At 41.7% G+C, this 27,453-nt stretch overlaps 2 long non-coding RNA genes across 2 annotated transcripts; both read left to right on the forward strand.

The window, feature by feature from the left end:
* The first annotated feature begins 55 nt into the window (after window positions 1-55).
* LOC139438636 (uncharacterized) lies at window positions 56-1,881 on the forward strand. The gene is made up of 2 exons (XR_011648281.1): window positions 56-255; window positions 467-1,881. It is a non-coding gene; the product is annotated as an uncharacterized lncRNA (long non-coding RNA).
* Window positions 1,882-4,509: 2,628 nt separating this feature from the next.
* LOC131278109 (uncharacterized) lies at window positions 4,510-25,101 on the forward strand. Its single transcript, XR_009185362.2, has 3 exons — window positions 4,510-4,867; window positions 23,644-23,813; window positions 24,773-25,101. It is a non-coding gene; the product is annotated as an uncharacterized lncRNA (long non-coding RNA).
* Window positions 25,102-27,453: the final 2,352 nt, after the last annotated feature.

Genomic DNA, 27,453 nt, shown 5'->3' on the forward strand with positions numbered 1-27,453 from the left:
GCCTGATTGGCCGCGCCGCACCTGCAATGCGTCAAGCCGCAGCGGGCGTGGAGGGCTCCGCATGAATGGTCGTGGCTGGCGGGGCAGCCCCGGCCTTCCGAGGGGCGCGGCCCCGCCTAGGGCCGCCATCTTTACTAGTGGCAGTGCGGACGGCCCCGGATGCAGAGAAGTGTTAGCCTGCACGCTTTTGCCAGTAGAGAAAGGCTCTGCGACTGAAGTTTTGTCGGGGGCTTTCTTCTCTCTTTTTATTGGGCGGTGGGTTATTTTGGTTTTTATTCAGGTCTCAGGGTGGGTGGGGCTCGGAGTCGAGGGCGGAACGGCAGCTCCCGAAGGGTCGGGGTTTTGAGCGGGGTTTTAGCGGCAGCTTCTGTAAAACCGCCTGGTTTGCGTTCTCGGCGTGCGCGGGGAGGGCAAGTTAATTCCTCTCAATTTCTAGAGGCAGAAGTGACATTTGTTCCTTCGGCAGCTAGATCGACTGGAAAACAAATCTGGAAAGCTCTCGCGAATACGTCATGAGTCCTGCTCACGCTGACCGCTGTGCCGCCCGCACGGAATGCGTGCTTGTTTTTTAGAATGTAGATCGAACAGCCGCCCTGGAAGCACTATCGACTCCTCTGGCAGTGGCCGGAGCAAAACTAAGCTTGCCGGACAGTCATGCTAGGAGATGTGGACCGAAAAATTATTTTGACCAGAGCAGATTATTTGCGTTTTAAAGCAAATGTTTTGTATATGTGTGCGCCCGGTGTTCATTCGTCTCTGATGTCTAGCCCCGCAGAAAGAAGAAAACCTCATCTTTTACTCTATCAGAAGTGGTGGTTGTTCAGGACTCCCTCTCCCTTAAGTGGGTATGGGTGAGGAAATTTGAAGAATATGTTCGCTGGATCAATTAGAAGTTAGGGAAACGAGGTTTTAGTTGTCTGGGTTAGTGGGTGGTGAGATCCTGGTTGGTTTAACTGGGGTCGCGTATTTTCAAATTCGGTGGGTTGTGGTTATCCAAAGGTGAATTCTGCAGCTGCTTTGGTGCGGGTCTTGGCAAGGCTACAAGGAGGCGAGGTGGTTGGTGAATTTGGTGAATTGTGGGGCGGATAAACGCGGCTAGGCCAGACGTCTCTAATGTATTAAGCCTTACTAGTAATTGGCTACCCTGGGTTAAGTTTCAGAGCTTGTCCCCCGGCTTTTTCCCTTTTCTTCCCGGTCCAAGTTTCCTGGATTAAACAATACAGACATAGACGGGCGTGGAGGTTTCTGTATTGACTAATATAAGGGCACTCAACTATCTTGTGTAGATTTTCTGATGAGATGCTGCATGTGGGAGCATAGTTTTTGCACCATTTGCCAAACATTTTGGCTTTGCAAGTTATTTCTAGTCTTAATCTTCACCACTTTTGAATAGTTTCTGGCTTTTACATATCTTTCCTCATAAGTAGACCATCACTTTTTTCCTTAGGGTGCCTTCTGCCTAAAATTAACACTGTATCAATAAATTGCCTGAGCACTGAGTTCACAGACATTACAAAAGAAAAAAATTGCAGCTTTGCATAATCCCCATATACAGAATTAATTGTTGCTTAGCAGCTACAGTGCTAAGAGTCTGCCACTTTGCTTGCTGTGAGATGGAAAGCAAAACCATCAGAGCCTGGGTTTCCTCTGTAATTTGAAGAGAAGTCTGTTTCAGAGTTCTTGTAAGGATTGGGTGATATGTAAGTGTGCTGGTAGTGTGTAAATTGTAAAACTATTGACCTAAGGGTATTCAGTTACTAAAGTATTTATTATATGCCCATAACTATTTGACCTTGTGAGAGAAAGAATTCCAAGATTTTTCACCCCATGGAAAGAACAGATGGACAAATGCAGATCTAAAATAAACCTTAAATAGCAGTGTCTTTGTGTTTTGTTTTTTTAATGTAGAGAGTATAAATATAGCATTATTAACATTTAGCACCAGATTTGGGGGCCTTTTAGGATAACCAACTCCTCCCGGTTTTCCTGGTTTTAGTATGAAAGGCCTGTGTCCTGGAAAACCCATCCGTCCCAGGAAAGATGGTAGGATAAACAGAATGGGAGATAAAGACTCTTAAATGTATAGAGAGGATTAGGTTTCCATGTAGCTGGAGTGACTAGGCACAAGAAAACAGATATCCAGAGCAGGGTATTTGGCCAGTGGATAGGGCATCTGCCTACCACATGGGAGGTCCAAGGTTCAAATCTAGGGCCTCCTGACCCATGTGATGAGCTAGCCCATGCGCAGTGCTGATGTGTGCAAGGAATGCCCTACCATGCAGGGGTGTCCCCCGCATAGGGGAGCCCCACACACAAGGATTGTGCCCTATAAGGAAAGCTGCCCAGCATGAAAAGAGTGCAGCCTGCCCAGGAATGGTGCTGTACACATGGAGAGCTGACGCAGCAAGAGGACGCAACAAAACGAGACACAGGTTCCGCTGACAAGAATACAAGTGGACACAAGAACACACAGCGAATGGATGCAGAGAGCAGGCAACTGGGGGTGGGGTGGGGAAGGGGGAAAAAAAAATGGATATCCATGTATAAGATTAAATGTGGTCTGACACCTAAAACTCAGTTGATAATTTTATCCATCTTTACTGTTCTTTCTCTATTTTACACATCTATTTAATTGTCTTTTTTTTTTTTTTAAGATTTATTTCTCTCCCTTCCCTGCCCCCCCCCCTCAGTTGTCTGCTCTCTGTGTGCATTCGCTGTGTGTTCTTCTGTGTCCGCTTATATTCCTGTCAGCGGCACTGGGAATCAGTCTCCTCTTGTGTCATCTTGTCACGTCAGCTCTTGGTGTGTCCAGTGCCACTCCTGGGCAGGCTGCAATTTCCTCGCGCTGGGCAACTCTCCCTACGGGGCGCACTCCCTGCACATGGGGCTGCCCTACGTGGGGGACACCTCTGCGAGGAACGGCACTCCTTGTGTGTGGGCCGGCACACAGGTCAGGAAGCCCTGGGTTTGAACCCTGGACCTCCCATGTGGTAGGTGGACGCTCTATCTGTTGAGCCAGATCCACTTCCCTTAATTGTAATCTTTATTGCTTGTAATAGCTTTACCAAACTTTAGAGAAGTTCTTAATTTTTTATGCTATGGACCCCTTTGCCAGTCTGATGAAGACTAATACTACTGTGGGTTTGTTTGCCCATATTCATAATTGAAGGCATGCTACATTTCACTTAGAGGTTAGCAATGCTCAAGATGTTCTGTTTTTCTATCCAAGTTCATGGCCTCTCTGAATTTTGTGCATGAAGTCCAGGTTGAGAACCCCTGCTCTCTCTCTCTTGCCCCATTGCAATTCTCTTTCCAGTCTGCCCTCTTGCTTTACATTGGTTTTTTTTTTGGAGGTGGGATTGAACCCAGGAACTTGTAAATGGGAAGCAGACGCTCAACCACTGAGCTACATCCACTCCCCCCTTAGGTTCTTTCATTTTTACATTCCTGCTGTCACCACCATAATTCTAGGCTTCGTTACTGTTTTTGTTAACTTTTTTTAAAAGATTTTATTTTTATTTCTCTCCACCCCCGTTCCCCTTGTTGTCTGCTCTCTGTGTCCATTCAGTGTGTGTTCTGTGTCTGCTTGTACTCTCATCAGGTGGCTCCGAGAACCGATCCTGAGACCTTCCAGAGTGGGAGAGAGGTGATTACTCTCTTGCAACACCTCAGCTCCCTGTTCTCCTACCTCTTATTTTCTCTCCTCTGTGTCTCTTGTTGTGTCATCTTGCTGCACCACAACTGTCTGCGTCTGCTGGCACTTCTGTGCAGGGCTGCTTTCCCATGTGGGCGGGCACTCTGCGGGGGCCAGCTTGCCCTCACCAGCAGGCCCTGGGCATTGAACCCTGGACCACCTATATGGTAGACAGGAGCCCAACTGGTTGAGCCACATCTGTTTCCCATGTTTTCATTAACTTCTGCAATAGTTTTCATTGGCCTCCTACCCATAGTTCCATTTTATGCCCAGCTGATTGAGTAATTTCTCTAAAGTGCACATCATGAATTCATTCTACGTACCAGATGCTGTAGAAAGTGAGTGCTGATTATTTTCTCCTGAGGTTTTGGTTCTTAGCCTTTCCTGGGTGCACATCTTTGAGAATCTGATGAAAGCCATATAAATCTCCAAGGAAAGCAAATGTATATAAAATAATTCTGCAACTTCTGTTCTGATGCCATCAAAACCAGAACAAAACACATTTTTTTTAACAAATCAATTTTTTAAATACATGTTAAAGCATAGATCATCCAAAGTGTACAATCAGTGGTATTCAGTGTAATCACATATTTGTGCATTCGTCACGTCAATCATTTTTAGAGCACCTTCATTACTCCAATAATAATAAGCAAATCACCTCTTGATCTCTCAAATGCTTCCCGTCACAGCCGCTATTCTTTTTCCTTCTTTCTAGTATATTTTTATATTTCGTAAAAACGGACTTATATGTGCAATATTACCCATATTTGTTTTACATGAGGTTTTACCATCTTACATAATCCCATGTTACAGTTTTCAGCTTTCCTTCTAGTAATATACATGACCTTACTTTCCCTCTCAGCCGCTCTAATAGCTTCCTTAGTTACAACACCATGATTGCTTTCACCATAACAAAACACATTTTTAAAAATCCAAAGAATCTTTTCATTGTGATGTAAGTGTTAACCACTGTATGATCACATGTCATCTACCATAGTACATAAATAACTATATATACTGATAGTCATATTTGGTGATGAACTGTATAGCAATAAGGTAGCTACTTTAGCAATGAATTTTTTATTGAACAATTTCTAAAGCAAAAGTGGCCATCTTTCTGCTGCTAGAATTTTGAAAGGCAAAACTACATTATAACATCTGTTTTTCATTAAGGTAAGGTTCCCAATTTCTTTACTGATAAAAGCATTTTTCAAATTGTAACATGCCTTATTGTTAAGCCTAGTTTTTGAAACTTTTAAGCTCTAATCTCTCTTGTTTTGAATTTTGGGCTTTCTGAAAAATTCAGCTAAGAAGTGTAGTTGTACAGTTTCATAGATTTTCACAGAACATTTTCCCATGAGATTTAGTACAATTGGTGTTTCAATCAAAGTTTATTATCTTGAAAAAATTTTGTTTTCATTGAAGAAAATGAGTAATGGTTGCATGAATGGGTTATTTTCACAACAGTTTACCAATGGATAAGCTGTTTTGTATTCCTCCCTTTATGCTGTTGTTAATTAACATCAGCATTTGCCAAATTTTATTGCAGAAAGGTTGATAGAAGAGCAACCTGTCTTTGAGACCTGAAATCTATGAAGTTGGGGTGAGAGAATACTCTGTCATTTGAAAATTACTTCTGCCTATGAATAAACATTATTATTTACAAATGTCATAACTCCTTGCCGCTGTCTGAAAACTTGTTGCAGTGATTATTATTTCAGTAAGACAGGCTATCAAGATCCCCAAAAAGATTGAGATTCCAAGTAACTATTAGGAATCCAATAGGACAGAATTCTTTGTACTGGATGAAATCTATTTTAAATGGTAATATTATCTTAATATAATGTGAAGAATAAAGATCTGTTTACCTCACCCATAAAGATCTGTAGGTGGGGTAAACATTATCAGTATCATCAATAAACAGTACTGAGGTTCTTATATATGTGACTCACCCCAGGAGGTACCAGACTTATGACCACATAGCCCTGCCTTTAGGTGCTCATGACTGGACTGTAAGCTGCATAAGGCAAGGGCCATTTCTGTATTATTAAAGTTGGTTTTGTTATATTTACCTAAAAATTTATTTATCGTACATGGAAAGCAGGCGCTAAACTAGTGAGCTACACCTGCTCCCCTGCAATTTGCTTTTAATTATTTTTGTTTGGCATAATTTTTTTTAAAATTTTAAAGTCTCAAAACTGTCTTTATTTCAGGTAGATTTCTATATAGATTCTGAGTGATACTCTTCCTGTGAGTTGTCTGTTAAGATAATTTAAGTTACAGCACTGGCTGTCAGTAAAGATTTACTAAAGCAAATCCTAAAAGAAAAATATAGAAGCAAGCCACCAAACAGAATGACATTCCATAGCTGTATTTATCTTATCAGAATTCTTAGACCAATGTTTATCAGGTGCATCCTTCAATACAATACACAGTATAGTGTTTTGTGTCTACTATCTTAATTCATAAATACCTAAGAAATATAGTTTTGTAAATGCATAGAGCTCTTTTTGAGAAAAAATTTGCCCTTCCCATTAACCTTTCTATATCTGGTATCCATTGCATTTCTTTTTTTTTTTTTAAGAAGATTTAAATTATGTAGATGTTACATAAAAAATATAGGGGATTTCCATACACTGCTACACCCTTCCCCTCCCACACTTTCCCACATTAGCAACATCTTTCATTAATGTACTTTTGTTACACTTGAATACATTGAAGCATGGTTGCTAATTGTGGACTATAGTTTACATTACAGTTTATACTCTGCCCTGCACAATTTTATAGGTTATGACAAAATGTACAATGGCCTGTATCTATCATTGCAGAACAATTCCTGTTCCCAAAATGCCCCCATGTTACATCTATTCTTCCCTCTCCCTCCCCTCAGAATCTCTGGTGGCCACTGCCTTTATGTCAATGATAAAAGTTCTTCCATTGCTAAAATAGTAAGTCTATAATAGAATAATAATATCTACTTTAGTCCATTGTTCATTTCCCAATCGTGAGGATTTTGGGATGGTGATGCCCACTCTGTTTCCAACTGATACGGGGCTTAGATCCCATGGGGCAGGTGGATGGAACTATCTTGCTTGCAGTTGCAGTCACTTTCTGTTCCTTGGGATGGATATTGTCCATCATCATCTCCTTGTTGTCCTAGGTGAGTCCAATGAACTGGAGAATAGGTGTTGAAATTTGGCTGAGATTCAGAGCTTAACCAGCCCATGAACAGACCAAAGATTTAAGTCTCTGGGACATATATTTAATAAGTATAGTGCTAATTATAGGTTCAAAAAAGGGCAAAAGAGGGGAACTGGCTGTGGCTCAATCAGTTGGGCTCTTGTCTACCATATGGGAGGCCATGGGTTCACGTCCCGGGGCCTCCTTGTGAAAGCAGACTTGCCCGCATGCTGTGGAGAGCTGCTGGTCCAGGTGCCGCGGAGTGCCACCTGACCCACGAGCACCGCGCAGTGCCAACTCAGCAAGGTGATGCAACAACAACAAAAAAGGGAGACAAGCAAAAAATGCAGAAGAGAACACAGCAAATGGACACAGCAGATAACAAGCAAGCCGCAAGGGGCATGAGGAAATAAAATAAAAATAAATACAGACACAGAAGAACACACAGCAAATGGACACAGAGCAGACAGCAAGCAAAAAGCCTCGGGGGGGGGGGGGGGAAATGGACTTTGGCCCAGTGGTTAGGGCGTCCGTCTACCATATGGGAGGTCCGCGGTTCAAACCCCGGGCCTCCTTGACCCGTGTGGAGCTGGCCATGCGCAGTGCTGATGCGCGCAAGGAGTGCCCTGCCATGCAGGGGTGTCCCCCGCGTGGGGGAGCCCCACGCGCAAGGAGTGCGCCCGTGAGGAAAGCCGCCCAGTGTGAAAAGAAAGAGCAGCCTGCCCAGGAATGGCGCCGCCCACACTTCCCGTGCCGCTGACGACAACAGAAGCGGACAAAGAAACAAGACGCAGCAAATAGACACCAAGAACAGACAACCAGGGGAGGGGGGGGAAATTAAATAAATAAATAAATCTTAAAAAAAAAAAAAAAAGCCTCGGGGGAGGGGGGGATAAAAAAAGGGCAGAAGACCCATGTGTAGTGAAACGATAAATGAGTCTGCTATATTGGGGAGCATAAATTCCAAAGTAAGGTCCACTGACGGGGTGACAAATTCCTGGTCCTGTCTGCTCTGCTTATAGTGTTTAGATGTCTCTAGAGATGTCTCTAGATTCCTCAAGAGCCCTGCTGTTTGAGGCACTGTTCACTGTGGCAATCAATGAGATCCTGCTGAGACATGCATAAGCATTACCTCTGGAATGGCCTCCTGACTCACTTTGAAATCTCTTAGCCATAAAAACTCATATGTATTTAATAATTTCCCCTTTTGGTGCATCACTTTTTGGCATTTGGTAATAGCCCTAGGTGCCAGAGAGGCTCATCCCCAGGAGTCATGTCCCATGACAGGGTGGGGGGGAGGTAGTGCGTTTATATGCTGAGTTTGGCTTAAAGAGAGGCTACATTTGAATAACAAGTAGGCTTTCAGGAGATAGGCAATATAAAATACTAGGCTAAGTCTCAATTTCACAAAAAATAGTTCACACGAGAGTGCCTACAGCTGCAAGCAAGAGAATCCCATCCATTGGTGTATGGAATCGAAGCCCCCCTCAATGAATGGTGGAATGGGCATCACCTTCCCAGAGTCCTCAGGATTGGGAAATGAACTATGGACTAAAATAAACTTACTAGTATTCTACTTATTGTGATTCTAGCAATGAAAGAAATACCACTGTTGTAGGCAGTGACCCAGGAATGTTCTGGGATTAGAAAGAGGGAAAAATAGGTGTAATGGGGGGCATTTTCTGGACTTGGGAGTCATCCTGAATGACATTTCAATGACAGATGCAGGCCATTATGTATCTGGCCATAATAATGACAGAGAGTGTAAAGTACAATGTAAACTATAATCCATGCTTAGCAGTAATGCTCCAAAATGTGTTTATTAAATTGCAATGAATGTACCACACTGATGAAAGATATTGCTAATGTGGGAAAATGTGGGAGGTGTGGGGAGCTGGGCATATGGGAATCCCCTATATATTCCCTGTAACATTTATGTAATCAAACTGTCTTTTAAAAAATAGAGTGGGGGGAAAAGTTCATAAGTACAATCATCAGTATCCGGGCCTGGTGTAATGGTCTATCTTCCTTCACTAGGCACTGCCCATGTACTCGGGGGGATTCTTGCTGCTCTTAGAGAATGTAGCAGGACTCCCCAGGATGGGAATTCAATATTCTTTTGGTTGTGTAGGTCTCTACCCACCAAGACAATGCTCCGTGAACATGCCCCAGGTTCACCCCTTCCCACATACCCCCCATCACTGACATTCCACACCAGTGATCCTCCTTTGCCACAGTTGTGACCCTTCTGATATTCAAAACCTCTCAAAAAATGAAGCCAAAAAAGATAGCCAAATAAAATTAATAAGAAAGTAAAATAATTTTTAAAATAACAAAATACAAACAAAAAATTTTAAAAATTTGAAATAAAATAAATTTTTTTATGCATTGTCTTTCATTGCCGTAAGATCTGTTATCTTGTATGTATGGTGACAATTTTTTCTGTATGTTCTCCCAGTGTCTTTTTTTCATTCTATCTTCAAAGAAGCTTTAGGTTAAAGAAAAGTCCTTTGCATTTCTACAAGTTGTCTTTCTGATTTCTTTCCCTTTTAATTTTTTATTTTCACATAATTTAAAACTTACGGAAAAGTTGCGAGAATAGTATAAAGTATTCCCATGTATCTTTTACCTAGATTTCCCAAATGTTAACGTTTTACCACATTGGCTGTCTCTCTGTAGTTGTAGACAGGATGCCCCTTAGTCCCTAAATAGTTTAGTGTGTAACTCCAGAAATAAGGACATCCTTTTACACTTATAAAAATTGGAAATTGATACAATACTATTGCCTAATTGACAGACGTTAATTGAATTTCGCCAGTTGTCCCAATAATGTGCTTTATAGAAAAATAAAATCCTGGGTCATGCATTGCATTCAGGTGTCAAGTCTTTAGTTTCATTTAATCTGGAATAGTTCCTCAGTCTTTCTTGTTTTTTCTTGACATTGACTAATTTACTGATTTCTAACAAATCAATATGCTGAGAATTTTTAAGGGAGTCAGTCTATTTCAAGTAACTGAATTAATCATTGTCAAAATGCACAGGAAAAAGGTTTAGGTGCTAATGATCTTATGTTACATTCATTCAAAAGTCATGCTCAGAGAAATGATACTCCTATGAAAGAACAACAATTTAACATTCTAGGCTTCCCCCTCTCCCCCCCCCGCCCCCCCCCCCCTAGTACTAACACAGTCCAATCTTTTTGCAGATGAGGAAATAGGATAAAATAGACTCAGAAAGGTTAGGTGATTCATCAAAGATCCTCCAGCTCTCCTGCTTCCTGGATCTCTGTTCTTTTCTCTATAACATAATGCTTAATGGAAAAAGAGCCATTATAAAACTCTAAATGCTGTACAATTTTTTTTTTTTAAGATTTATTTATTTATTTCTCTCCCCTCCCCACCCCCCACCCTGGTTGTCTGTTCTCTGTGTCCATTTGCTCCGTCTTCTTTCTTTGTCCGCTTCTGTTGTTGTCAGCGGCACGGGAATCTGTGTTTCTTTTTGTTGTGTCATCTTGTTGTGTCAGCTCTCCGTGTGTGCAGCACCATTCCTGGGCAGGCTGCACTTTCTTTCGCACTGGGTGGCTCTCCATACGGGGCACACTCCTTGCGCGTGGGGCTCCCCTATGCGGGGGACACCCCTGCATGGCAGGACACTCCTTGCACGTGTCAGCACTGCGCATGGGCCAGCTCCACACGGGTCAAGGAGGCCTGGGATTTGAACCATGGACCTCCCATGTGGTAGACGGACGCCCTAACCACTGGGCCAAGTCCGCCGCTCAATTGTTTATTTTTAATAATTCCATCTACTGTGTTTGGTATTCCCATAAGAATTCTGCCCAGAATGGTCTCTGTTACATATTTCTCATATATAACAATTGATATTTGGTATATAGTATGATTGTAATGTAATGCTTGTCATATATAGAAGTTAAATCTATTTTAGGAATGTCTATATAGTATTTACACAGTGTGACAATTTGTCTTTAGGACAAACAAGTGTAACAGGACCTTAATATGTATATCATGAGAAACAAAGTGGGCTCCAGGCTATGTTCTGAAGGAGAAGACTCTCTGAACTAGGTACTACTCCAAGCTTTCCATCAGACTATCCCAAAAGCAGAGGGGACCAGAGGTTTCCCTGCTGCAGGAAGAATATGACCTGAATTAGGTTACCTAAAGCTAGCATATTTTCAAAATGTATGTATTTCATCTTTAAAATTCATGCACATTTTATGTTTCTTTTAATAATAAAAATGAATGCTGCCCCCCCCCGCCATCTTCCAAGAAAATGGGACTTACTTAACCTGTGGTTTCAAGGACCCCTGTACTTCACCACCCCCCAGTTTGAGATGCACACAAACTAATTTATGAAGGGCTGTCGAGTTCCATGCTTGGAGCCCAGATAGAACAAGGGTGGTAACTTACGAGTGACTCTGACAAGTAAAAGGCAGTCTACAGAGAAGTGCCAAGGTAGAGCAGAGCAGGCTCATGGATTTTGGTGCCATCCTGAGAAGCTGGAGAGAGAGAATGAACAATAGAGCTAACACAGGCTGGAAGGAAGAAGACGGGGTTCTGGCCTTCTCTTTGCTACTCCCTTGCCACGTGACCATGAGTAAAGCATTGAAATCTGGATTCCAGTTTCCCTATATGGAGAAAGGCAAGATTAACCTAGGGTAGTGGATATGGCTCAAGCCCTTGATCACCTGCTTCCCACATGGGAGGTCCCGGTTCTGTCCCAATGCCTCCTAAAGACAAACAGATAATGAGCAAAAAATAATGAGCAAACAATGAGCAAAAACAGTGAACAAAGAGATGTGGGAGCCCTCTTGAGAAAACAAGCAAAAAAAACCAACTCAGGCAAGCTGATGTGGCTCAGTGGTTGAGCACAGGCTTCCCACATAGGCGGTCCCATGGCTGGCCCTTGTACCTCAGACAAAAAATAAAAAAAGATTATGTGATCTTAAGTTTCCTTCTGGTTATAATATTTTGTGATTCAACATGAATTAATAGAATGCAGAGCCTGTTAATAATTTCTATGTTTCATAACTTACAAATTTAATCTGATACCCTTAATTTTATTATTAAGCACATGCCACTGATATTATTGCAATACCTATTGCAAGGCAACCAGTATATTTATACTTCTAAGAATAACACTGGGGAAGTGGATGTGGCTCAAGCAATTGAACCCCTGCCTACCAAATGGGAAGTCCCTGGTTCAGTTTCTGATGCCTCTTAAAGAAGACAGTGAGCTGGTGTGCTGGACAGGAATGAAAATATGAGAGGGGGGAAACGGACTTTGGCCCAGTGGTTAGGGCGTCCGTCTACCATATGGGAGGTCCGCGGTTCAAACCCCGGGCCTCCTTGACCCCGTGTGGAGCTGGCCATGCGCAGTGCTGATGCGCGCAAGGAGTGCCCTGCCACGCAAGGGTGTCCCCCGTGTGGGGGAGCCCCATGCGCAAGGAGTGCGCCCGTGAGGAAAGCCGCCCAGCGTGGAAAGAAAGAGCAGCCTGCCCAGGAATGGCACCGCCCACACTTCCCGTGCCGCTGACGACAACAGAAGCGGACAAAGAAACAAGACAACAAGACGCAGCAAACAGACACCAAGAACAGACAACCAGGGGAGGGGGGGAATTAAATAAATAAATAATAAATCTTAAAAAAAAAAAATATATGAGAGGGAAGCAGTTGTGGCTCAACTGATAGAGCGTATGCCTACCATATGGAGGGTCCAGGGTTCAATATCCAGGGCCTCCTGACCCGTGTGGTGAGCTGGCCCATGCTCAGTGCTGCCATACATAAGGAGTGCCGTGCCACACAAGGGTGTCCCCCACATAAGGGTGCCCCGTGAGCCAGGAGTGCACCCCGCAAGGGGAGCCACCCTGTGTGAAAATAGCACAGCCCGTGCAGGAGTGGTGCCCCCTCCCCAGAGCTGACGCAGCAAGATGATGCAACAAAAAAAGTGACAGTTTCCCGGTGTCAAACTACGAGAATGCAAGCAGACACAGAAGAACACACAGCAAATGGACACAGAGAGCAGACAATGAGGGGAAGGGGAGAGAAATAAATAAAATACTACTAAATCATACTACCAAAATTCAGGGTAGTATATCTGTTAATGTTAGGAAATGATTTTTATACAGATCTAGATTTTTATAGCAGCTCAATAACACTGCTTTGAAAAAAAAGTTAAGGCTAATAATAATAATAATAAAGAGAAGAACTGCTTATAGTTTGTTTCCAAAGTATTTTTGTTTCCAAAGTATTTTGAAATTTATTTTCTTTGGTAATTCTTAATTTTAACTCTCTTGGAAAGAATCTATTTTTAATAAGTACACTTAGAAACACCCAGACCCAACTTTAATTGATTATTGAGCTCAGTAATTGTTTTCTAGGCATCATTTTATATTCTTAATGGCTTTATGTAGTTCCTTTGCTTCTGAAATAGTTTAGCACAAGAGAACGGTTCTTTGAATTGATGGTGCGGAAGTGCTGGCATACATATTTTATGAAAGCCGTGATCAGCTACTCATCTGTGATTGTGCAATGTAAAAGCCTTTTCCATTTTTTTCTTTTTATGTAGCTTAAAAATGATGAGGATAGTGGTTTTCCTCTGCAATTAGGATGAGTGCTTGTGGAATTCACTCCTCTATCTCCTGCTGGCACACCTTAGTGTTTATCTTCTGTCACACTAAGGAGCCAAAGTAGAGACTTTTTGTTCACAATGCGCATTGGGGTGGGGGTGGATTTAGACATCAGGAAACATTTTGCGAAGTTTTAAAAGCTTTAACTTTTTTTAAAAATTGCAAATAAAAGACCAAGGGAAAGAGATTCTGATTTCCAGAAGCAATTATGGAATTTGTCTTTAATTAAACTTTGCTTGGTTCAAAACTGATTCGAATACAATTGTTTTGCCTTCCTTCCCACTACTATAATTGAGACACTGAAATATTCTAAGGATCGCTTTTGATGAGTTGCTGATTCCATGAAACTTTTTAAACCACTTCCTATTTCCCACTTAAAATCAATTTACTCAATAGACTTCACTATTTGTAGAGGATTTAATCCCTTTTGAGTTGAAATGTAATTTTATGGTACCAGAAGAGAGTAGCATTTGGACATGGCTGACCAGTGCAAACATTTGATCTAACTACTTTTCATCAGTAAGGATTGTTACAACTGAATCAAACATTAGCAGCCCTTATCATTCATAGAGGAATGAATATAGGGGAATCCTATCCAAACCATTTTAATTTCTCTGGGCTCCCTTTCTTGCTGACTGTCTTGGCTGAGATTTCCTGATTCTTGCTGCCTCCTCCTGGAAGGTTAATGCTTTTTCTAATCATCTCATGATTTCATTATTAGATCCCCTTTCTTTGGAATTTTCTTTCCTCTTGGTCTGACCAAGTCTTATTATTGACATTCAGGAAATAGTATGGGGTATTATTTCTAAACTGAGACTAATCGGTAGACTGCAATCCTATATTTTTCTATTTATTTCGGCTATGTATTTTTACATCTCTAAATTTTTAAAATGTTTTAAAATTCTGGACAAATTTTAAAGTATTATTTTATAGGCATATTTTTAAAGACCTGACTCTTAATAGTTAACTTAAAGTATATGTGAGAAAGCTTTGGTTTCTACTACTAGTTGTTTGATTTATGTTTCATAATTTCTAAATCATCCACATTTTCTTTTACTCTTAAAATATGCTACATTAAAATATTATTTGATTATGCCAAGTGCCAACTATATATTTTATAGAAATGACATTGTTCACAAAAATAAGACTATAGGAAAGATAGCTCACAAATAAAAAGTGTTTTGTGAAGTTCAGTTTTACTAAAAAAAAAAAAGGACTGCAAATTAGCTGTCTATTAAATTTCAAAGTTTAGTTTGCTGTCATTCCTGCAACAGTAATATTCTGATGGCCATAAATCCAAAAATAAAGTTATTACCAAGTCTGTGCCCTTCACTTAAATATACAATTAAAATCTTTTTCTTTAGACAATTACTTTTGGAAGAATAAGGTAACAGGGCAACATTTATTTTAATTTTTGTTTTTTTTAAAGATTTATTTTATTTATTTCTCTCCCCTTCCCCGCCGCCCCCCCCCCCAAGTTGTCTGTTCTCTGTGTCTATTTTCTGCATGTTCTTGTCCTCTTCTGTTGTTGTCAGCGGCACGGGAATCTGTGTTTCTTTTTGTTGCATCATCTTGTTGTGTCAGCTCTCCGTGTGGACAGCGCCATTCCTGGGCAGGCTGCACTTTCTTTCACACTGGGCAGTTCTCCTTACGGGGCGCACCCCTACATGGGGGACACCCCTGCATGGCACAGCACTCCTTGCACGCATCAGCACTGCGCATGGGCCAGCTCCACACGGGTCAAGGAGTCCTGGGGTTTGAACCACAGACCTCCCATGTGGTAGACGGATGCCCTAACCACTGGGCCAAGTCTGCTTCCCAACAGAGCAACATTTAAATTGTCATCTTGTTATGTAGAGCCCCATGTAAGGAAACAGATGTGGCTCAACCAATTGGGCTCCTGTCTACCACATAGGAGGTCCAGGGTTTGATGCCCAGGGCCTCCTGGTGAGGTCAAGCTTGCCCATGTGGAGTGCCAGCTGACATGGAGAGCTGGCGCAGCAAGATGACACAAAAAGAGACACAGAGGAGAGAAAATAAGAAGATGTAGCAGAACAGGGAGTTGAGGTGGCGCAAGAGAGTAACAACCTCTCTCCCACTCCAGAAGTTCCCAGGATTGGTTCCCAGAGCTGCCCAATGAGAACACAAGCAGACACAGAAGACCACACAGTGAATGAACACAGAGAGCAGACACCAGGAAAATGGGGGGTGGGGGGAGAAATAAATCTTAAAAAAAAAAGAACCCCATGTAATAAGTGGTATAAAAAAAGTCGTTGGGAGCGATTGAGTATCTGCTTCCCATATGGGAAGTCCCAGATTCGATCCCTGGTGCCTCCTAAACACAAAAAGCAAACAACAAGCAAACAAATGAAACAGCCAACTCAGGGGAACCAATATGACTCAGTGATTGAGCACCAGGTTGGGGTCACTGTCGGGGATTTTATAGAGTATATTTCCTCACTGAAAAGGAGGTTGGACTATATGCCCCCCGAGAGGCTTTCTACCAGGAAAAGTCAAAGATTTTAGTAAACTTTGGATTAATCCTTTATGCAATTGATCTTCACAATTTCAGATTATATGAATAGGGGACATTTTTGGAGTGTTTAATCATTGTTATAGAAATATATCCTTAGTTGGGACAATGAGAAATTTTTTTTCCTTTTTGGTGCCATTAAAGGCATGTTGACAGTAGAGGAGAAAAAATAAAACAACTGTAGCTTTGAAAGTGCTTCATAAAAGCAATCACCCATTTCAAGTTTCTCTGTTTCTGCAGATCTTCAGCAAGTCCTTATAAATAGAATGTGAGGACCATTTCCTGTCATTAATTGGGTTCTGGAGTTTGACTTCCCCCAATAGATGACTGTCCTTTGATAACTGGCTGCATATGGTGGCTTGGACCTTGTGGGATCTGGATGTTGGTTGATGGTGAAGATATTTCAATTTGTAATTACAGTAGAACAAGCAGAAGGACCTTGTGATTGGAACCCAAGGGCCTGACTCTTCCCTTTTGGATGGGCACTGGCAGCTCATCCTCTTCCTGGCTGCCTGCATACATCTAGTTGAAGGGGGAATTAGCCTCCTGCTGCCAGTGCCTCCCAACTGTGGGTGAAGCACTGTGTTAGAATTCCCTGGGAAGGATTCTTGTTGGCAAGGTTAGCAGTAACATGGTGGTTTGCTGCTGGCTGGAAGCTGACCCTTAGCAAAACTATAACATAGAAAGGCTGTTGTGTTTTTTTTGTTTTAGTTTTTTTAAAAATAGAAAACAAATTTATTTCCAAAGTCATTCACAAATCCTACATGAAAATTGTTTTTAAAAGGAGTATGGAATTTATATCACACATAATGTTGCACATAAAATAATAGAATTCATGGAAGCATTTGGCATGATGGATAAAGTGACATTTTAAATATCTTTTACAAGATATTTAGATTACATAAATGTTACATTAAAAAATAGGGGGGATTCCCATATGCCCTGTTCCCCACACCACCCACATTTACCCACATTAACTATAACTTTCATTAGTGTGGGACATTCATTGCAATTGATGAACACATTTTGGAGCATTGTCACTAAGTATGGATTATAGTTTACATGTTGTTGGAGAAAAGCAGCACTCACTGGGATGCTGAGACTGATGACTGCAGGCAGAAAGTTTGTTGGGAAGCTCTCCCAATGGAGGGCATCTGAAGAATAGATTTCAACTCACCCCTGGAAGGGGGAATATGAATTTATACAGTATCTTCCTAGGTGGGGAAATGATAGTCAGTGGGAGGGGGTTGAGGTGCAGGGGCTGATAGGAAGCCCTAGAGGCAGAAATTATCCCTTATATGGCTAGAAGGTAGTGGGTTAGGGAGTTATGCTTTCTTGGAATGCTGGAGGTGCTTTGATCTGGAAGGGGTAAAAGTCCCTATCTCACTTTACTCCTGTGTCCATGTGGTTTCTTTGTTCAACCTTTGGGGAAGTACCATGCTTTCAGGCACACAGGCTATGGTGGGAGGGGGGGTTTTGTCTTTCCTCAATGCATGTCAGGGGGAACTGAGTCACAGCTTGTTAATTATTGCAAACCTAGTGAGAGGGAGCCTCTAACAGTTTACATTGTAGTTTAGACTCTCTCCCATACAATTCTGTAGGTTGTGGCAAGATATATAATGGCCTGTACCTGTCATTGAACTGTCATTCAGGATAATTCCCAAGTCCTGAAAATGCCCCTCTAGTGCACCTGTTTTCCCTGACCTCAGAACTTCTAGTGACCACTGCCTCTTACATCAATGATATAAGTTCTTCCATTGCTAGAATCACAATAAGTCTATAGTAGAATACCAGTACGTCCACTCTAGCCTGTAGTTCATTCCCCAATTCTGAGGGTTCTGGGATGGTGATGCCCATTCCATCTCTCATTGAGAGGGAACTTCAGTCCCATACAGCCGATGGATGAGATTCTCTTCCTTGCGTTTGTAGACTCTCTCGGTTCCTTGGTATGGTGGTTGTCCATCATCACCTCCTTGTTAGTTGTCCTGGGTGAGTTTAATGAACTGGAGTAGGCGTTGCAACTCCATTGAGGCTCAAGGCCCAGCTGGTACATGGACAGCCCAGAGATTCAAGTCTCTTGGACGTACACCTACCAACTCCAGCACCAAAGTTTCCCTTAGGCTCTTTATCTCTTTGCAGTTCCTTTCAGATCAATGCCCTGAAGCCTCCTGCTCTCTGGGTTCCCAAAACAGCTGACTTGGGTTGGATTTTGCCCTTTCTCAGCCGTTTTTTGCAAGAGAGCTGGGGAGTGCCCACCTAAGTAGATGCCATCTTGTCAGAACTTATGGTCGTAAGGCAGTTTTTGACACCATTCATCCTGGTCTCTACTTTGTCTCCTCCTTTGACATGACATGACAGCTTCCACCTTTAGACACTCAGGGTCTTGCTTTAGTCTTCTCCACTGCTCACTTTCTGGAAGGGTCATGATATTAATATGCTAATGAAAATTCAGGTTAATGTCTTACCTCTCTCAGCCATATGTGCATTTCAAACCTTTCTAGTTAAGGAGGGATAGAATCAGTTGACAGCAGAGGTAGTTTGGGGGCCCTTCTGGAAATTACATCGGGTTAAACTCTCACAGCCTGCCTTCTTTTCCAATCTTAACTGCTAGTCTCATTTCCAATGTGTCCTCTCATATCTTGTTTTCTTATTCATTTATTCAATAAATATTTATGAGACTTTGGTGGGCTACAGAAAGGTATAGTTCCTGCTCCCGTGCAGTTTATAGTCTAATGAGAGATTCTGACAAGTAGTTACATAATCAATCTCAAGTTATAACTGTGGTAAGTGTGATGAAGAGGGGAAGAGAGTGCTGCGTGTATATAATAGGGGAGTTTGCTAAGGAGCTAAGGAGGTCCAGGGCTTAGTCGCAGAGCTAAGCGGGATTTAAGGAGGCAAAGGGGATGTCAGGTGAGATAGGTTGAATTAGGTACCCCAACAAACACATGCTCCTAATCTTAACCCACGTCCCTGTGTGTGTGAACCCATTGTAAATAGAACCTCTTGAAGTTGTTGTTTTGTTAAGGTGTGACCCAAATGAAAGAGGTTGGGTCTTCATCTGGATTTACTGGAGGCCTTATAAAGAGGACCCAGAAGTCACAAGGGAGAAAGGAAAGAATGAGACCATATGAGAAGAAGTAGTTGATACAAGTCACAGAACCCCCAGCGTTGCTGGCAGGCAGCACCAGAAGGCCACTGACCTGGGAGGAAGCAAAACCATGAGGCAGTAAATTCCCATTGTTTAAGCCGAGCCCATGTGTGGTATTCGTGAGAGCAGCTCAGGCAAACAGACAACAGGGAAGGAAGAGATGGGTAGGAGAGTGTGCTAGTCAGAGCAAACAGCACATGGAAAAGTCTTTTGGTGAGAGGAAGAATGGCCTGTGTGGAGTGGAGTGAGGGGGAGTGTAGTGTGAGAGGAAGCCAAGACGAGGTTACGCAGGGTAGCTGTGAGACCTGCTGATGGGATCTTGGTCTTTATCATAAATACAATAGAAAGTCACTAGAGTGTTTTTGTTTTGTTTTTTAGGAGGTACCAGGGATTGAACCTAGGACCTCGTACATGGGAAGCAGGCACTCAACCAACTGAGCTACACCAGTTTCCACTAAAGTATTTTAGGCATGAATAAAATATGATCAAATTTGTGCTTTGAAAAAAACAAAATCCTATGACTACAATGAGAAGAGTGGGTTAGTGATGGAGAGAATGGATGCAGGGGTTCCAGGTGTATCCGGAAGCCCCTGAAGTCAAGCAGATGAGAGAGAAAGGGGAATCAATAAGACTTGATGATAGATCAGATATGGGGAGGGGAGAGAGAGAGGTCAAGAATGATTAATTCCAAAAGGGTTAATTCAGACCAGTAGAATATCTCAGCCATGTATGATCATGTGTTAAAAATGGCTTTTTGACCCTGAATAAAAAGGGGAAATGGTAAAGAGAAGTGAGTGTATATGGCTAAGAGCCTTCAAAAAAGAGTCGGGAGAACATCGTAGGGGTCACGCTTACGCACACCTCAGTAGGACTCCAGAAACAGCTTAAGTAGATACAACCCTAGGTACTGGTTCTCCTAAAGACTACGGAGACCCACAGGGTATAAGGTATGGCAGATGGATTTGGAGTTCTGTGCCATGTCAATGGACCCTACTTTGGAATTTGTGCTCCTGAGAGTGATGGAGCTGGACTCAGATGTGACCTTTCTACACATGCCTCTTCTGTCACTTTTACTGAACCTGAGGTTGGTGCTAGGGATGGTGTATACTCAAGGGACTTAAGTCTCTGGACTGCCCATGTACCAGCTGGGCCCTGAGCCTCAGTAGAGTTGCAAACCTACTCTTTGGTTCATTGGACTTACACAGGTCAGCTAACAGGGAGATGAAGATGGTCAACTACCACACCAGGGAACCAAGAGTGCCTACAACTGCAAACAGGAGAATTGCATCAATCAGCCATGTGGAATCTAAGCCCCCTTTCAATATAGAGGTGGAGTGGACATCACCATCCCAAGGCCCACAGAATGGAGGAAAAAGTATGGATGAGAGTGGACTTACTAATATTCTACTATAAAACTATTGTGACTACTAATAGAAGAAATTGTATCATTGATGGGGAGAAAGTGGCCACAGTAGTTGCTGAGGGCAGGGAGTGGGAAGAAGAGATGTGATGAGGGGGCATTTTTGGGACTTGGAGTTGTTCTAAATGATATTTCAGGGTCAGATGTTGAACATTATATATCCTGCCACAACCCACTGAATGTACTGGGGGAGAGTGTGAACTATAGGGTAAACTGTTATCCATGTGGTGCAGCAGTGCTCCAGAATATGTTCGCCGAGTGCGATGAGTGTGCCACAATGATGGGGGAGGTTGTTGGTGTGGGAGGAGTGGGGTGCAGGGATTGGGGTATACGGGAACCTCTTATGTTTTTTATAATGTAACCTTTTTTGTGATGTATGTATCTTCAAAAAATTACAATTTACAAAATTTTGGGGGGTGGGGGTTGGGGAGCAGGTTATATGGGAACCTCTTATGTTTTTTTAATGTAATGTTCTATGTAATCTATTAAATTTAATTTTTAAAAAGTGTTATTAAGAAAAAAGAAGAATGATTCATTCTTAGGTTTCTGACCAGTTTCTTGAATGCATTATGGAGGTATTATTAAATCAGACAGTGTCTTAGTTTGCCAGGGCTGCTATGACAAATATCACACACTGGTTGGTTTGAGCAACAGGAATTTGTTGGTTCACAGTATTGGCAGGCCATGCCTTCTTCAAAGTCTATAGTGTTCTGGTGGTGGCTTGCCTACAATCCATCTCTGCCTCTGCCTCATTGCTGTCTCCTCCTGTGGCTTTTACAACCCTTGCTCAGTCAGCTGTGTCTCTGTCTAGATTTTCTCTCCTTATAAAGACTCCAGTCATATTGGACAAAGGCCCATGCTGATTCAGTTTGACCTCATCTAAATAGAATCTTCAAAGAGCTCATTTACAAATGAATTCACACCCACAGCACTTTAGATTAGGACTTTTTTTTCAAATTCTACTCAATTTATTCATTTTTTTAAAAGATATTACATTAAAAAAAATATGAGGTCCCCATTCGCCCCCACTGCCCCCCCACCACTCCCCCCCCCCCCAATAACACTCTCCCCCATCATCATGTCACATCCATTGTGTCTGGTGAGTACATTTCCGGGCATCGCTGCACCCCATGTCCCGTGTTCCACACCATAGCCCACACTTTCCCACGTTCCATCCAGTGGGCCATGGAAGGACATACAACATCCGGCAATTGTCCCTGGGGCACCACCCAGGACAACTCCAAGTCCCAAGAATACCTCCACATCTCTTCTCTTCCTCCCCTTCCCCGCACCCAGCAGCCACCATGGCCACTTTTTCCACATCAATGCCACATTTTCTCGATTATTAACCACAATAGTTCATGAATAGAATATCATTAAGTCCACTCTGATCCTTACTGTATTCCTCCTTCCTGTGGACGTTGGCTTGGTTGTGTCCATTCCACATCTATGTCAAGAGGGGGTTTAGATTCCACATGGATATTGGATGCAATCCTCCTGCTTTCAGTTGTAGGCACTCTAGGCTCCATGGTGTGGTGGTTGACATTCTTCAACTCCATGTTAGCTGAGTAGAGTAAGTCCAATAAATCAGAGTGTAAGAGCTGTAGTCTGTTGAGGTCAGGGCCTGGCTATCATATTGTCAGTCCAGAGATTCAAATCCCCTAGATATATCTTAAGCCCCAGCACCAACTACAATTCCAGTAAAGTAGCATGAAAGGCTTGTGAAAAGAGATCCCATCTGAGTCCTTTAACTCGTCTTTGTGTGGTAGTGTTCACTCTATCCCAGATTGGGATACTAGGAGAAAATTAGATTAGGGGGTAAAATGAAGACTTTAATTTGCATGTTAGGCTTGGAGTAACTTTGAGCTACCCTGCGGAAGTGTCAAAAAAGCATTTGTAGATCTGGAGCTCAGGGAAGAGATCCTAGCTGAAGATAAAAATTAAGGAGGGGAGGGAAGCCGGTATGGCTCAAGCTACTAGGCTTCTGCCTACTACATGGGAGGTCCTAGATCAGTTCCTGGTGCCTCCTGGAGAAGACGAGCTGGCATGGCAGACAAGCATGGTGAGTTGACACAACAAGACGATGCAACAAAAGAGACACAAAGAGGAAAGACAATGAGAGACACAACAAACCAGGGAGCTGAGGTGGCTCAGGTAATTGAGCACCTCTCTTCCACATGGGAGGTCCCAGGTTCAGTTTCTGGTGCCTCTTAAAGAGAAGCTGAGCAAACACAGAGAGCACACAGCAAATGGACACAGACAGCAGACAGTAACCTCAAACAATAAGGGGGGAGATAAAGAAATAAAATTTTTAAAAAAATTAAGGAGGGGAACAGATGTAGCTCAGTGGTTGAGTGCCTGATTCCCATGTATGAGGTCCTGGGTTCAATCCCTAGTACCTCCAAAAATAAAAAAATAAAAAAATTAAGGAGCCTTTGGTAAATAAGTGACAGTAATTGGTAAATAAGTATGTGCCCTTGTTGAGAGAGGCTAGAGGTAATATAGCCTGTGCATAAATTCAAACTTATCTAATTCTGTATCCAAGTGTGCCTAGTTTCTAGAAAGTCAATTAAGTGAAACAGGCCCTATAGACTTTGAATATTCAGAAAGAATGTAGACTGAATGTGTATTCAAAGTTATATCCAGATGGAATGTGAGCTATATGTTAATTCAAGCTTATCTGGAATGTGGGTGATATGCTAATTCAAGTTTAGCTGGTATTCAAACAAATGGCTGAGCCCTAAAGAACTAACAAAGTCTTTTTTACCCCTAAACCTCTCCTGGCCCCGCCATGTGTGTCTCTTGTATAAAATTAACCTGAAGCCCCTACCTGGGGCTCAGCTTTTTGGACAGGAGTCCACCAGGCCCAGCTGGTCATAATAAATCTTCCTTCTCACAGAATTCCTGAGTCCTAGCCTTCAATACACGATCACTGAATTCTCTCTGCTTCCACTACATTTCCTGGGGGGCTTGTCTGGGATTGCAATGAAGGCCAGAGACAGCAGCACTTTGTTGCTTCTTTCAGATGCCTCTGAGGAAGCCAAGAGAGCCCAGGCAAATCCCCAGCCTTGGACACCTTTTAGTCTAGAAAGAGGTTGTGGTCTTTGCCAGAGCCCTCCTGGGGAAAAACCGGACACACCGAAGAGTCTAAAAGGAAATCCTGAGAATGAAAAAGAAGCTCCACATGCCAGACAGGTAAGACCCCTGGGGGCATAGTGTAAGAAAAGCCTAACTGTGAACATTGTGGGGAGGCCTGATTAGCTCCCAAGAGGACCCTAGTACCCTCAAAAGTTTGGGGGGAAGCCGTCTTCTCCAGGTCTGAAAAGAAAAAAGAAAACATGATGTTTGGTTGTAACTGACTGCAGTTTGGGATCTGGTTTGCCTTCACTAAGATAGTAAAGATTTGGTTACAGTGGGAGAGGCATTGAGGGGTTTAAGTTCTGCTCGCTCCCTACTTCCCTTTAAGAAAAAGGCCTGCTGCCTCTTGGGCCTTTATTTTGGCTGCTCTCTCTCTCTCCACTGCCATAGGAAATGAGGCATCAGTATCCCAGTGCTTTCCACTGGGATGCATCCTGAAGAATTGGTCTAAATTTGAAAGATCTTGGTTACAGAAAAATGAATTGGTTTTTGTGATAAAGCTTTGTCTGAATATGAATTGAGCAATGGAAAAGTTTAGCCAGAAATGTCTTTTAATTTTAATGCTGAATTGCAATTGAGCTTGTTTTGGAAACATCAAGGGTAGGCAAAGAGCCCTGTTAGAAGTTACCCCTGGCTAAACTTGCAACAATTAACTAGCTGTAGCTCAGTTCCCCCTGATATGCATTAAAGAAAGATAAGCCCCCTCTCCCCATAGCCTAGACAGTGGCATTTCCCAAAAGTTAAACAAAGAAATCTCCTAGAAATAGCAGTAAAAAGTAAAAAGCTCAAAAACGGCCATACTGGAGAAATGGAAATTATGAGTCAAATTGATGGGCTTTGTGTTTCTGTCTGTGTGCTATGGCTCTTTAGTGTTTGTACGTTTATTTGATGCCCATGTATGTTTTCATGCCTGCAGATAGTGGTACTGAATTGTGTAAAATGGTGAACTTTGGTTAGACTGGAACTCTGTGATACCAGGTTAGTTGATTAAAAGGATGTCTCTTGATTCTTCCTAGAATGATAAGCACAGCTTCTGGCATGCCAGCAGGCACCCCAGGGGAGTCTCTTCTCAGGAATCAGGAAGTTCTGCCTGCTGCTGGTCCACATGGCCACAGAGAAGCCTCTGTGTGGAACCCTGAACTCCAGTTAAACTGGCATATAAAAAAAGGGGGAACAGATAGATCATGTCGTGTCTCCTTAAAGAAATGAGAAAATAAATGTCAAACTTCTCAGTTTAAACTCACTTGTGCCTATAAAAGGTGTGAATAGTGATCAAAATAAAGAAACCTCATGTGCCATCAATTAAGGTCAAAGAATTCCTAGAAATACTAAAGATATAAAATTATTCTGTTTTGATCTGTGCATAACCTTGTGTTCAACTTTGAAATCTGTGTTTAACTTTGTCAGTTTGCTTGTGCCTAGGAAATCAGATTTGGGGTTTACCTGTTGGATAATGGTGAAAAGTAACCTAAAAATGAATCTTTAAATACCAATAATTGTCTTGTTAGTGGATTTAATGCATAGATCACAAGTGAAATTTATTTAGTTATTGGAAAAGCAGAAAAACTACACAAAATTGTTACTAATAAAATTGTTTTAATTCTTAGTTAATAAATAAAGGTGCCCAAATTGATTTTAAGTAAAAACTTTCTAGAAACTAAGGGTTGAAATCATTGTATGAGTAAAACAGTAAAAAACAAAAATTAATAACTGAAATTATTACAGTGGAGTAGATGTAGCCTAGATTTCAGCTATTGCAATGTTAATCTTAAACTAATTTCTCTGTTTATGGCTAAGTATATCTAGTGCTTACTATAGTAATGGTAATTATAACTTAAACTTACCTTTAATTATGGTTATTTTATAACTAACCTCACCTAGCCCCTAGACTTCAACTATTGTGATGGTAATTATAAACTGAGTTTGCCTTTGTTATGGTTACTGCAAGTCTGGCCCCACCTCTTGCCTCTGCTTACAGTTCTGAAGCAACAAAAAATTGTATCATAGCATTAGAAACATCTTGGTTATAAGCCATTAATTAAGAAAGCCACAAAGGGGGGAAAACACGAACCCCTAGTCTGGAAAAGCCCACAAAGAAAAGCCTTCAGGGAGATCTTTCAAGTGTTGTTTTACATTTGAACTTGTTTTGTTAAAAAAAAGCAAAGTTTTAAGTAATTAAGTTGTGTTTCCATGTCAAACTATTCATGTTTGCCCATTTGCTCAGCATATATCTTCATACATCAGGATAGTAATATCAAATTAACAAATAATTCTTTGAAAAAACACTCTATTCAAATTTTTAAAAATTAAATATGCAGTTATATATGTAAGAAATATTCCTAGAAACCAAATTAGGCTAAGCAGTATGGAAAAGTCATATAGAAATCTGAATATAGAAACTATTAGAAAAGGAAAAAAATTTTTTTTTCTGAGCTCTTTGACCTGCTCAGCCCCCAGGGTCTTCTCATTGCAAGAGCTCTGAAGGAGGGGCCAGGGTTGGCAGATTAAAACTCTGTCTTCTAGGCTGGGGAATGAAGTCAATTTTTCTCGTAGTTCCCCATTTTAAACCTTTTAACAGCCTTAAATGAAGGTAATTACTAATCCTATTACCAAATTTCAGTAAGTAAAAGAAAAGTCCTTGAAAGCTATGAAAAGATCCTAAATTATAATCAAAGCAAATTAAATAATTACAATATATTCCAGAGCCTAGAAGTCAGTATGGGGAAATGGACTTGGCCCAGTGGTTAGGGCGTCCGTCTACCACATGGGAGGTCCGCGGTTCAAACCCTGGGCCTCCTTGACCCGTGTGGAGCTGGCCCATGCGCAGTGCTGATGTGCGCAAGGAGTGCCCTGCCGCACAGGGGTGTCCCCCGCGTAGGGGAACCCCACACGCAAGGAGTGTGCCCCGTAAGGAGAGCCGCCCAGTGCAAAAGAAAATGCAGCCTGCCCAGGAATGGCGCTGCCCACACTTCCTGTGCCGCTGACGACAACAGAAGCGCACAAAGAAACAAGACGCAGCAAACAGACACAGAGAACAGACAACCGGGGTTGGGGGGGGGAATTAAATAAATAAATTAAAAAAAAAAAAAAAGAAGTCAGTATGCTTTTAAGATTATTCAGTTTTAGAATTTTTTCAAAGACAAGAGGTTTTAGCCCCCTGTAAAGAAATGAAAAACAAACATTCTTTGTATAAACTATAATAGTTTCAATTTATTTAACTTGGGTGTTATCTCTTTGGTTTACAAAATATCAAGTTAATAAATTAACATTATATGTATTAAGTCTTTACTATGATAAAATTCTAAGTTCATATCTAATGAAATTAAGTTAAAGAAATGTAGATCTTTCCTCTCCTAAATGCATAAAGTAAAATCCATTGGTTGCTAACTAAATTGGTTGCTAACAAATCCATTGGTTGCTAAGGTAAATTAACCAGTCTATGTAGTTGTGTTTAATTATAAAAAGTTTGTAAGAGCATCTTCCAAATTGAAGCATTTGAATGGCTAGTTCTAAAAAGCCATTATTAATTAAAAACCTAAATTGATGTTAACGGCAAAAAGTAACTTCATAGCAATAAAACCTGTCTGCAATTCACCTCAATGTGCATATTCAAGTGGTGGTAATAAAAAGTTACCTTGATTCCATTGGAAAACTTCAGTTTTCATGTTAAAATTGGGAAAAATAATTTCTCCTCTAC

The sequence above is a fragment of the Dasypus novemcinctus genome, chromosome 3 (genome assembly GCF_030445035.2).
Source record: "Dasypus novemcinctus isolate mDasNov1 chromosome 3, mDasNov1.1.hap2, whole genome shotgun sequence".
Lineage (NCBI taxonomy): Eukaryota > Metazoa > Chordata > Mammalia > Cingulata > Dasypodidae > Dasypus > Dasypus novemcinctus.